Source organism: Callithrix jacchus, chromosome 10 (genome assembly GCF_049354715.1).
Source record: "Callithrix jacchus isolate 240 chromosome 10, calJac240_pri, whole genome shotgun sequence".
Taxonomy (NCBI): Eukaryota; Metazoa; Chordata; class Mammalia; order Primates; family Cebidae; genus Callithrix; species Callithrix jacchus.
The window spans coordinates 18,882,031-18,895,871 of record NC_133511.1 but is presented as its reverse complement, the minus strand read 5'-3'; the positions used below and the strand labels follow the sequence as shown (position 1 = coordinate 18,895,871).

The following is a 13,841-nucleotide window of genomic DNA, read 5'->3' as shown; positions in this document are numbered from 1 at the left end:
TGAAACCCCGGTCCCTACTAAAAATACAAAAATTAGCTGGCGTGGTGGCATGCACCTGTAATCCCAGCTACTCAGGAGGCTGAGGTAGGAGAATCACTTGAGCCCTGGAGATTGAGGCTGCAGTGAGCTAAGACTGCACTACTTATCAAAAAAAAAATTAATTAATTAAAAATAAAAAACAGCCAGTCTCAGTGGCTCACAACTGTAATCCCAGCACACTCGGAGGCTGAGGTGAGCAGATCAAAAGGTCAGGAGTTCGAGAACAGCCTGGCCAATATGGTGAAACCCTGGCTCTACTGAATATACAAAAATTAGCCAGGTGTGGTGATGGGTGCCTGTAATCCAAGTTACTCTGAAGGCTGAGGCAGGAGAATCGCTTGAACCCGGGAGGCGGAGGTTGCAGTGAGCTGAGATTGTGCCACCGAACTCCAGGCTGGGTGACAGAGCGTGACTCTGTCTCAAAAAAAAAAAAATAATTTTTTAAAAATAAAAAAATTTGAGAAAATAAAAAGTAAACCATACTTGAAGCCTTAATTTACAACCTACCCCTACATTAGAATTTCTAAGAAAACATTTATCTAATCATCACGTTTTCATGATTAAACAAACCATAGTAATTTATGACCTACTGCTCTATAAGCACTATTTTCTTGTACAGGATGATGCTGAGAACTAAATATGACTTTTCACCTTGTCCATTGTAACCCAGTTTTCCAAGCTAGAAATTTTGCACTCTCTCTAGCCAGGTTCACTGAGCTCACTGTAATCGAATGATCATATTGCTACAACAAAAGGGAAAGTTTTCAGGGTTGTCCTTGTGAATCCATGATGTTACCTAAGAAATTACCACATTTTTTTCTTCTTGCAGGAGGATCACTTGAGCACAGGAGTTTGAGACCAGCCTGGACAACACAGTGAGACCCCATCTATACAAAACATTTAAAAACAAGCCAGGCATGAAGGTACATACCCATAGTCACAGCTACTCAGGAGGCTGAGATAAGAAAATTGCTCTAACCTGGGAGGCTGAGGCTGCAATGAGCTGTGATCATACCTCTACACTCCTGCCTGGGTGACAGGAGACCCTGCCTCCAAAAAAAAAATTTTTTTTTGGATCAATTGCATATTCACTGCAGAAAATTTAAACCACCTCTAATTCTAATACCCACTGTTGGTATTTTGGTATCATTCTAAGTGTTGTTTTCATATTTTAAAACACTTTCTACAAAAATGGGATTTTATTAAACATACAATTCTATAGCCCATTTCTTTACTATACAGGGTGTCATATCATTATTCTCCACCAGAAAAAGAAAAAAAATAAAATTTTTTTTTGAGAAGGGGTAACACAACCCCGATCAATTCTTTTTGATAAATTCCTAACAGTAGGCCAGGGGCAGTGGCTCATGCCTGTAATCCCAGCACTTTGGGAGGCTGGAGTGGGCAGATCACTTGAGACCAGCCTGGGAAACAGTGAGCCCAATCTCTCTGGAAAAAAAAAAAAAATTAATTAAAATAAATAAATAAATAAATATCCTACCAGTGGACTTATTAAGCAAAATTCTAAATCCTTTTTTTTTTTTTTTTTGAGATGGAGTCTCACTCTGTTGTCCAGGCTGGAGTGCAGTGGCAGGATCTCGGCTCACTGTAACTTCTACCTCCCAGATTCTAGCAATTCTGCTGCCTCAGCTTCCCAAGTAGCTGGGATAACAGGCATGTACCATCACGCACAGCTAATTTTTTTATTTTTAGTAGAGATGGGGTTTCACTACGTTGGCCAGGCTGGTCTCGAACTCCTGACCTCAGGTAAACTGCCCGCCTTGGCTTCCCAAAGTGCTGGGATTACAGGCGTGAGCCACTGCACCCAGCCACCCCAATCTATTTCTTATTTGCCTACTTCTCTTCCTTTTAAATTCCTCCTCCCTAGTCTAATTAATCTAATCTTGCCTGGTTAGTAATGACCTAGTAACCTACCCATCTATTTCCATCATTGCCACAAGACCTTACCTATTTTCCAGACAGCAGCCAATACTATCACTGTAAAATACAACCACTTGAAGTATGTAAATCACAAACTTCACCTGTTTAAAAGTTCAGTGGCCCCCCCCCCCAAAAAAAAGTACAGTAGCTTCCCATTGTACCATCTATCCAGTTGCTTAAACTAGAAATCTATCCAATCCATTAGCAAGTCCTGGTATGTTAGCTTTAAAATACATCAAATTCTGCCAACTTTCCATCTCTATACCCACCACCTTGGTTCAAGCCATCATTGTGTCCCTCCTGGACTAAAAATCTTTTCCAGGACCCATGTTGCTGTCCTTTCCAAAATGCAAGGACACATTTAACCTAAGTGAAAATCTTTTCCCACCAAGCCCAAACTCCTCAACGTGAAGATCTAAGCTGCCATTACCTACCACAAAGATTCGGCACACTTATTGAAACCTATTTTCAGGGTGCTAGGAAAGGATTATAGCTGCACAAACACTTTTGTCCAGTTTGTTAAATACAACTGTTCCACTGGATGATAACATGAACTGGAATAAAGTTTATGCTTTGGAAACTAATGGAAAAAGAGAGAATACATGAAAAGAAGGGACTATGTACTATTCAGAAGCAGTGCTTATACTGGATACGAATTTTTTTTTTTTTTTAAGATGGAGTTTCACTCTTGTTGCCCAGACTGGAGTGCAATGGCATGATCTCAGCTCACCACAACCTCTGTCTTCCAGGTTCAAGCAATTGTCCTTTCTCAGCTTCCCAAGTAGCTGGGATGACAGGCATGTGCCACAATGCCTGGCTATTTTTGTATTTTTATAGTAGAGATGTGGTTTCTCCATGTTGCTCAGGCCGGTCTTGAGTTCCCAACCTCAGGTGATCCACCCACCTCAGCCTCCCAAAGTGCTGAGATTACAGGCGTGAGCCACCACACCCAACCTCAATACAATTTTTTAAATTTAATGGTTAGCACATGTGCCTTTAGTTACTTCTGAATTATTCCAAACTGAATAGTTGAAATTATCAAGATAGCAAATCTTGATAATTTCCTTTTCTCTACCTCTAAAAAGACAGAATTACATTAGAAAAGCTTCGTTGTGCCTGGCGAGGTGGCTCAAGCCTGTAATCCCAGCACTTTGGGAGGCCGAGGCAGTTGGATCACGAGGTCAAGAGATCAAGACCATCCTGGTCAACATGGTGAAACCCCGTCTCTACTAAAAATACAAAAAATTAGCAGGGCACGGTGACACGTGCCTGTAATCCCAGCTACTCAGGAGGCTGAGGCAGGAGAACTGCCTGAACCCAGGAGGCAGAGGTTGCGGTGAGCCGAGATCGGGCCATTGCACTCCAGAAACTTAATCCTGCTTGCACAATGAATACAAGCCAGTTTTTAAAATTAACTGCACTTTGTAATCCCATTCGGCTTCTACTGTAACTTCCTGTAAACAAATGAAAACAGGTGCAAAACCCAGAAAGATCAAAGACAAAACAGAGGCTTATAGCTTTACTTCTTTTTTTTTTTTTTTGAGACAGAGTCTTGTTCTGTCACCAGGCGCCAGGCTGGAGTGCAGTGTCTCGAGCTTGGCTCACTACAACCTCCGCCTCCCAGGTTCAAGCAATGCTCCTGCCTCAGCCTCCCAAGTAGCTGGGACTACAGGCATGCACCACCTCACCCAGCTAATTTTTCTATTGTTTAGTACAGACGGGTTTCACCATGTTGGCCAGGATGGTCTCAATCTCTTGATCTCATGGTCCGCCTGCCTCAGCCTCCCAAAGTGCTGGGATTACAGGCGTGAGGCACTGCGCCCGGCCACTTAATTCATTTTTTCTAAGGTCTAAGAAAAATGAGGGCAAATTTATCTTTGGAGAACTTGTATCACCTAATAACTCTAAAATAAAATAATAAAGCAACTATAATAGATACAATTATGTACACTCTTTTTTTTTTTTTTTTTGAAATAGAGTCTTACTCTGTTGCCCAGGCTGGAGTGCGGTGGCATCATCTTGGCTCTGCAACCTCCACCTCCAGGGTTCAAGCAATTCTCTTGAACTGAAATGCCTCAGCCTTTTGAGTAGCTGGGATTACAGGCATCCACCACCACACCCAGCTAATTTTTGTATTTTTAGAGGAGACAGGGTTTTACCATGTTGACCAGGCTGGTCTCAAACTCCTGATCTCAGGTGATCCACCCACCTCAGCCTCCCAAAGTTCTGGGATTACACAGTGAGCCACCATGCCTGGCCAGTTATGTACAATCTTACAGAGGGTATTTATTTAATCCTGTATGAGGTGACTCTTTGGGTATTTAAAAAAAAAAAAGGACTATTTAAGAGATTGATTCCTCAACAACTGAGAAATTAGCAACAAACTCCCCTGTGTACATGGCTTTGAAGGAACACCTCTGTCTCCCAAGCCACAGTCAATTAGTCTAGAGGTCTGCACCTGGCCCGTGTTGTATTAATCCCAGTACTTAACTTCTCCTTCCAGAGATTGGTCCAGGGACAATCAAATGCTTTATACCAAGCCAAAGTGATAACTGGAACTAAGAGTTAGATCTTCTGCTATAGCAGAAACTCAGGCCGGGCATGCTGGCTCACACCTGTAACCTCAACACTTTGGGAGGCTGACGCGGGTTGATCACAAGGTCAGGATTTCAAGACCAGTCTGGCTAAAATGGTGAAACAACGTCTCTACTAAAAATACAAAAATTAGCCAGGTGTGGTGGCGGGTGTATAATCCCAGCTAATTTGGGAGGCTAAGGCAAAAGAATCACTTGAACCTGGGAGGCGGAGGTTGCAGTGAGCTGAGATCACACCACTGCACTCTGGCCTAGACAACAGAGCAAGACTCCATCTCAAAAATAAGATATAAAATTCGGGTGTTACAGAGACCAAAGTTTTCTGCAATTTACACATTAATCTGCACTGAGTATGGAAGTAACACCAGAAGAATCAAAGAGAACAGACGGAGTCCTGGCAACATTTCAATCCTGGTTTCAGTTGTTCGTGAGGCTTACTTGCATTCTTGCCTTTAGCGCAATTTTTTTTTTTTTTAAATAGTCTTGCTCTGTCACCCAGGATGGAGTGCAGTGGCGTGATCTCAGCTCACTGCAAACCTCTGCCTCCCGGGTTCAAGCAATTTTCATGCCTTAGCCTCCCAAGTAGCTGGGATTACAAATAGGTGCCACCATGTCCAGCTAATTTTTTTTTGTATTTTTTAGTAGATATGGGGTTTCACTATGTTGGCCCAGCTAGTTTCCAACTCCTGACCTCAAGTGATCCACCTGCTTGCGCCTCCCAAAGTATTGGCATTACAGACATAAGCCACCATGCCTGTAATAGTGTAATTTAAGATATTCATTTTTCCTAGAATTTTATGAGTCAACAAATATCTACTTTGGCTTAAGCTATTCAAACCAGTTTTCTGTTCAAGATTCTTTCTATATACCCTATTTAACTAGCACTCAGCTGACCCTAACCTCACCTATTAAAATAATAAAAACCATGGATGAAACATAAAGGTCTCTAACACCTGTTTATAATAAAACAAAAAACAAAGAACACTTGTCTTCTTACAAGACATGTAAGTAAACTTCCTTAACCTGATAAAAAGCCTTTACAAAAATCTCACAGCTAACATACTCAATGGTGTTGAGTATGTTATGAGGTGAACATTTTCCACCTCAACACGAGAAAGATAAGATGGCCACTCCTGATATTCCTATTCAACATAGCCAGGATGAATTAGGCAAGAAAGAGATAAATGCATCCAGAAAGAAAAGGAAGAAGTAAAACTACCTCTAACTGCACATGACATGATTTGGTATTTAGAAAAGCCTAAGGAACCTACTAAAAAGCGACCAGAGCCAATACATGAGTTCTGCGAAGTTGCAGAGTACTGATCAATACGCAGAAGTCAACTATATTTCTATATACAAACCCTAAAATAATTAATTCAATTTACAACAGCATCAAACAAAACAGGAATAAATTTAACTAAGAAGGCAAAAGACCTGAACACTGAAAGTTACAAAACATTACTGAAATAAATTAAAGAAGATATAAGTAAGGCCAGGCAAGGTGGCTCATGCCTGTAATGCCAGCACTTTGCGATGCAGAGACAGGCAGATACCTTGAGCCCAGGAGTTTGAGACAAGCATGGGCAACATGATGAAACCTCCTCTCTACAAAAAAAAAAACACAGAATTTGCCAGGCATGATAGTGCACACCCAGCTACTAGAGAGGCTGAGGTGAGAGGATTATCACAGCTTGGGCAGTAGAGGTTGCAGTGAGCCAAGATTGTGCCACTATTCTCCAGCCTGGGCAAGAGTGAGACTCTGTCTAAAACAATGACAATAAAAATGTAAGTGGAAAAATATTCAGTATTCATGCAGTGGAAAGCAGTATTGTTAAAATGGCAGTAATCCCCAAAATGATCAACAAATCCAATACAGTATCTATTAAAATGCCTGCTGCTCTTATTTGTTGGTTTATTTGAGATGAACCCTTGCTCTGTCGCCCAGGCTGGAGTGCAGTGGTTCGATCTCAGCTCACTGCATCCTCCACCTCCTGGGTTCAAGAGATTCTCCTGCCTCAGCCTCCAGAGTAGCTGGGATTACAGGTGTGCACCACAACTCCTGGTTAATTTTTATATTTTTTAGTAGAGATGTGGTTTTACCGTGTTGGCCAGGCTCGTCTCAAACTCCTGACCTTAGGTGATCCGCCCACCTCAGCCTCCCGAAGTGCTGGCATTATAGGCACGAGCCACCATGCTCAGCCCCTGCTGCTCTTTTTGATAAGAAAACACTGTATTTAGGGGTTGGGCACAGTGGTGCACGCCTGTAATCCCAGCACTTTGGGAGGCCAAGGTGGACGAGTTACATGAGGCTGGGAGTTCGAGACTAGCCTGGCCAACAAGGTAAAACCCTGTCTCTACTAAAAATACAAAAATTAACCAGAGGTTGTAGTACATGTCTATAATCCCAGCTAGTCAGGAGGCTGAGGCAGGAGACTCACTTGAACCCAGGAGGCAATAACTGCAGTGAGCTGAGGTCACGCGACTGCACTTCAACCAGGGTGAAGAGCAAGACTCCCTTTTTTTAAAATTGTATTTGAGATCAAATTGACAAGCTGATTCTAAATTCGTGCAGAAATTCAAGGGAGGTTGGGCACATGGCTCACACCTGCCAGCATTTTGGGAGGCTGTGGTGGGCAATAATTGGAGGTCAGGAGTTCGAGACCAGTCTGGCCAACATGGTGAAAATGCAAATCTAGTAAAAATGCAAAAATTAGCCAGGATTGTTAGTACATACCTGTAATCCCAGCTACGTGGGAGGCTGAGGCAGGAGACTCGCTTGAACCCAGGAAGCAGAGGCTGCAGTAAGCCAAGATTGTGCCACTGCACTCCAGCCTGGGTGAGAGTAAGACTTTGTCTCAAATAAAAAAAAAAAAAAAAAAGAAATACAAGGGACCCAGAAGAGCAGATTTCAAGATTATTTTCAATCTTGAAAAACAAAGCTAGGGAACTCACACTTTCTGATTCCAAAGCTTTAGTACAAAGCTACAGTAATCAAGATGGTGTGGTACTAGCATTAAGATAAATACATAGATTAATGAAATGGAATTTAATCCAGAAATAAACCCTTATACTTACTGCCAATTTACTTCCTTCCTACAAGGGCAACAAGTCCATTCAATGAAAAGGGACAGTGTTTTCAACAGATGGTGCGGAGACAAAGGAATATCCACATGTAAGAGAATAAAGCTGGACCTCTACCTCATACCATGTACAAAAATTAATGCAAAATGGATCAAAGGCAAAAATACAAGAGGTAAAACTATAAAACTCTTAGAAAAAACAGGCCTCATGACCTTGAATTAGGCAATGATTTCTTAAAAGTACAAAAACCAAATAAATATTGGTCTTCACCATAAAAATATCTGTGCTTCAAGGAATGCTATTAAGAAAGTGAAAGATAGGGCTGGGCGCGGTGGCTCAAGCCTGTAATCCCAGCACTTTGGGAGGCCAAGGCGGGTGGATCACGAGGTCATGAGATCGAGACCATCTTGGTCAAAATGGTGAAACCCCATCTCTACTAAAGATAGAAAAAATTAGCTGGGCATGGTGGCGCGTGCCTGTAATCCCAGCTACTTGGGAGGCAGAGGCAGGAGAATTGCCTGAACCCAGGAGGCGGAGGTTGCGGTGAGCTGAGATCGCGCCATTGCACTCCAGCCTGGGTAACAAGAGTGAAACTCCGTCTCAAAAAAAAAAAAAAAGAAAGTGAAAGATAACCAGTAGAATGGAAGTAAAGTTTTGCAAATCATGTATCTGTTCTGGTATCCAGAATATGTAGGGAAATCTTACAACTTAACAACGAAAAGACAAATAATGCAACTTTAAAATGGGCAAAGGATTTGAACAGATGTTTCTCCAAAGAAGATACAACAGTCCCCCTTTGCAATACAAGATGTGTGGATGCCTGATAGTACTGAACCTTATATACACGGTTTTCTCAACCTGATAACTAAGACAGCTACTAAGTGACTAACAGATGCTAGTGCATACAGTGTTGAGATGCTGTACAAAGGGATGATTTGCATCCTGGCTGGGACAAAGTAGAACGCTGTGAGATTGCATCACACTACTCAGAACTGCAAGCAATTCAAAATTTATGAATTATTTCTGGAATTTTCCATTTAATATTTTCAGACCATGGTTGACTGCAGGTAATGGAATTCAAAGAAGGTAAAACTGAGGATGAGGGAGGACAACTATATACAAACTTCCAATAGGCACATGAGAAAGTATTCACATTCACCTGAAAACCTCAAGTCACCACTTTACCCCTAGTAGATGGCTAAAATAAAAAAAATCAGTAACTGGTAAAACCCCGTCCCTATAAAAAAAAAAATTAGCTAGATGTGGTGGTGGGCACCTGTAGTTCCAGCTACTCGGGAGGCTGAGGCAGGAGAATCACTTGAACCCAGGAGGTGGAGGTCGCAATGAGCTGAAATCACGTCACTGTGCTCCAGCCTGAGCAACAGAGCAACTCTGCCTCAAAAAAAAAAAAAGTTAATAACAAGTGTTAGCAAGAAATCAGAATCCACATACATCGCTAGGGGAATGAAAAATGGTACAGCTACTGTGGAAACAATTTGGAGGTTCCTCAAAAAGTTGAACACAGTACCATATGACTCAGCAATTCCACTCCTGTGTGTATATATATATATTCGAGAGAAGTGAAACATAGCCATACAAAAACTGGCACATAAATATTCCTAACAGCATTATTCAGTAATAGCCCCAAAGTAGAAACAATACAAATATCATAAACAAAACACGGCCATATACAGAAATATGATTTAGCCATAAAAATGAATGAAGTACTGAAACATGCTACAGTATGAACTGTAAAAACACAATAAGTGAAAGAAGACACTAAAAAAACTACAAAAGACCACCTGTTACATGATTCCACTTACACGAAATATCCAGAGCAGGCAAATCCACACAGACAGAAAGCAGGTACTAGTGACTACCAAGGGCTCGGGGAGATCCAGAGAGGGGAATAAAGAGTGACTGCTAATGGGAGTGGGGTTTCCTGTTGGGGAATGAAAATGTTCTGCAATTACATAGGGATGATGGTTGCCTGACTTTGTGAACACACTAAAAACCACTAAACTGTACACTTTAAAAGGGTGAACTTTATGGTATATGAATTATATCTCAATTTAAAAACTGAAAAGAAAAAAAATAAAGCCTCTAAGCAACCAAAAAGACCACAAAGATCATATGCAAAAGCCTTTATATTTTTCCTTATTTACAAAAACGCTTTTTTTTTTTTTTTTTTTTAAGACAGGGTTCCACCATGTTGGTTAGGCTGGTCTTGAGCTCCTGACTTCAGGTGATCCACCCACCTCAGCCTCCCAAAGTGCTGGGATTACAGGCGTGAGCCACTGCCCCCAGCTACAAAAAACACTTTCAATCTGAGAAAGTTGATTGAAAAAATTAATTACCTGATTCTCACCCAAAATCTGTTTACTCTCATTTTACATATATAATTTATACAAATTTGGGTTCAAAGTCCATAAAATATGACACTGCAGGAAACTGAATACTGTCAGGCACACTGACAGTGAAGTTTAAAAAGAGGCAAAAGAGGCCAGGTGCGGTGGCTCCCAACACTTTGGGAGGCCGAGGCAGGTGGATCACTTGAGGTCACAAGATCAGCCTGGCCAACACAGTGAAATCCCATCTCTACAAAAACACAAAAAAATTAGCCAGGCATGATAGAGCATGTCTTTAATTCCAGCTACTTGGAAGGCTGAGACAGGAGACTAGATTGAACCCAGGAGGTGGAGGTTGCAGTGAGCCAAGATCGTGCCATTACATTCAAGCCTGGGCGACAGAGCAAGACTTCATCTCAAAGTAAATAAATAAATAAATAAATAAGAGGCAACAGAACTTGTAAACACATACTGGAGTCATTTTATAAGGGCAAATTAGATATAGTTGAGCCTTAACAACATGGGATTAACTGTGTGGGTCCACTTATACACAGATATTTTTTTCAATACAAGTCACACCAAGTATGCCTGCCTCTCCTGCCTCCCCTTCCACCTTTTCCACCTATTCTGCCCCATGGGTACTGGAATTTTCAGTACTGAGACAGCAGCCAACCCCTCCCTCTTCCTACTCTTCCTCCTCAGCCTATTCAACATGAAGACAATGAAGGCCTTTATGAGGATCCACTTCCACTTACTGAATAATAAATATTTTTTATCTTATGGTTTTAATAACATTTTCTTTTTTCTAGCACACATTATTGCAAAAATACATATAAAAATAGAAGCTAAAGTGGGTGGATCACTTGAGGCCAGGAGTTCAAGACTAGCCTAGCCAATATGGTGAAACACTGTCACTACTCAAAATACAAAAAGGCCGGGCATGGTGGCTCATGCCTGTAATCCAAGCACTTTGGAGGCCAAGGCGGGCAGATCACCTGAGGTCGGGAGTTCAAGACCAGCCTGACCAACATGGTGAAAGCCCGTCTCTAAAAAGAAAAAATAAATAAGAAAGAAAGAAAGAAAGAAAGAAGGAAAAAAGAAAAATACAAAAAAAAAAAAAAATAGCCCAGCAAGAGGCACACCTATAATCCCAGCTACTGGGGAGGCTGAGGCAAGAGAATTGTTTGAATGCAGGAGGCAGAGGTTGCAGTGAGTCAATATTGCGCCAGTGAACTTCAGCCTGGGCAACAGAGTGAGACTCCGTCTCAAAAAAAAAAACATGCTCTTTAAAATAAACCTGTTCCATGACAGCCTAACATCTATAGGAGAAAGCCTAGAGGTCAGAAAACAACCCTTTACAATCTGACTTCAACCTGTATTTCCAGCATAGCTATCTCCCACAATTCTAACCAAACCAGACTTCTCTTTATTTTAAACATGCCAGGACCTCCATTTTCATGCCACTGTGTTAAAAGACTTTTCTTGATTTCTCTGCCTAGAAAATTCCTACTTATCCTTCAAGTTCAAATTACAATGCCTCCATGCCACCTTCTCTGATGCCACTAGGCAAAACTGTATTCATACAGCACTTTTGAAATGTTTCTTTTTTTTTTTTTTTTTTTTTTTAAGAAGTCTCACTGTATTGCCCAGGCTGGTCTCAATTTCCTGTGCTGAAGTGATCCTCCCACCTCAGCCTTCTGAGTAGCTAGAATTACAGGTGCATATCACTGTGCCCGGCTCCCAACAGCATTTTGTACATACCTCTATTAATGCATTTGTCATATTATATCGAATTTGAATGCTTAACTTTCCTCTTTACCTCCTACAACCAGAACCTAGTTCACAGTACATAGTAGATAAAATTTTTAAGTTTTGGTACCTAATAAATTAAAATTATTCTTTAGAGGCCAGGCACAGTGGCTCACACCTGTAATCCTAGCACTTTGGGAGGCCAAGGTGGGCAGATCACTTGAGGTTAGGAGTTCAAGACCAGCCTGGCCAACATAGTGAAACCCCGTCTCAACTAAAAATACAAAAAAAAAAAAAAAAATTAGCCAGGTGTGGTGGGAGACATCTGTAATCCCAGCTACTTGGGAGGCTGAGGCATGAGAATCACTTGAACCCTGAAGGTGAAGGTTGCAGTGAGCCAAGATCATGCCACTATACTCCATCCTGGGTGACAGAGTGAGGCTCCGTCTCAAAATAATAATAAAATGAAAAATTATTTTTTAGAAACTCAGCAATACAAAATGGCTAGCTAAAAGGTCCATACAGTCATGATTTTAAGAAAAGTTATGAACTTTGAATATTTAAAAGAAATAAAGCTCACTTCCAGATAAACTGGAAGTAACAAAGGTTCCTACAGATTGAATTCACTCAACAGAATCTTTTTAAGAAAAGACAGGCCAGCCGCAGTGACTCATGCTTGTAATCCCAGCACTTTGGATCGCTGAGGCAGGCGGATCACCTGAAGTAAGGAGTTTGAGACCAGCTTGGCCAACATGGCCAAACTCCATCTCTACTAAAAATACAAAAATTATCTGGGCCTGGTGGTGCATGCCTGTAATCCCAGCTACTCAGGAGACTGAGGTAGGAGAATGGATTGAACCTCAGAGGCCAAGGTTACAGTGAGCCGAGATTGCACCACTGCACTATAGCCTGGACAACAAGAGCAAAACTCCGAAAAGAAAAAGAAAAAGAAAACACAGACATTGAGTCCATTACTCAGACTACACCTGAGTAATTTGTTGCAACAGTGATGATATGGAAAATCATGTGGATAAAATTTTAACCAAGAGCTATAGTGGCCAGAATCTAGGCCAAAGGGCCCAAAAAAAGGTAGACAACAAGAACATCATTTAGTATGTTACTGCTAGAGTCATGCATGGTAATCTGATGTCTTCAGAAATACTGTTCCTTCTAATTCAAGTCACTCCTCAAGAATAATTTACTCACTAAAAAATACTAGTGAAATTTTTACTTTATTACTCATTCTAGATGAGTTAATATTTAGTTCCAATTGAACCAAATCAAACATAATTACATCCACACACACAGTTAACTTATTTATGGTATGCCAGTATGTAATTTATGGCAGCCAAGCAAATAATATCCAGAATAGCATATTTAATTAATATAAAATTAAATTAATTTTTAATTTTATAAATTAAATTTAATTAATATAAAAGAGGGTAGGGCGCGATGGCTCATGCCTGTAATCCCAGCACTTTGGGAGGCCGAGGCAGGCGGATCATCTGAGGTCAGGAGTTCAAGACCAGCCTGGCCAACATGGTGAAACCCCGTCTCCACTAAAATGTAAAAATTAGCCAGTCATGATGGCAGGTGCCTGTAATCTCAGCTACGTGAGAAGCTAAAACAGGAAAATCGCTTGAACCCGGGAGACGGTGGCTGCAGTGAGCCGAGATTACACCACTGCACTCCAGCCTGGGCAGCTGAGTGAGACTCAGTCTCCAACATAATAATAAAATTGATACAAAAGAATACATAAAGGCTGGGCACGGTGGCTCACACCTGTAATCCCAGCACTTTAGGAGGCCAAGGTGGGTGGATCACAAGGTTAGGAGTTCGACACCAGACTGACCAACATGGTGAAACCCGTCTCTACTAAAAATACAAAAATTAGCCAGGCGTAGTGGCGTGCCCCTGTAATCCCAGCTACTCAGGAGGCTGAGACAGGAGAATCACTTGAACCCAGAAGGCGGAGGCTGTAGTGAGTCGAGATCATGCCACTGCACTCTAGCCTGGGTGCCAGAGCAAGACTCCCGTCTCAAAAAAAAAAAAATACATGGTGATCCTTCAAATATTTATTGACTTAACT

General features: G+C 41.4%; 1 protein-coding gene across 3 annotated transcripts in view; it reads right to left on the bottom strand.

Moving 5' to 3' along the window:
* Positions 1 to 13,841, bottom strand: part of CBL (Cbl proto-oncogene) — a 91,477-nt gene that overhangs the window by 62,551 nt on the left and 15,085 nt on the right. The window lies entirely within an intron of this gene.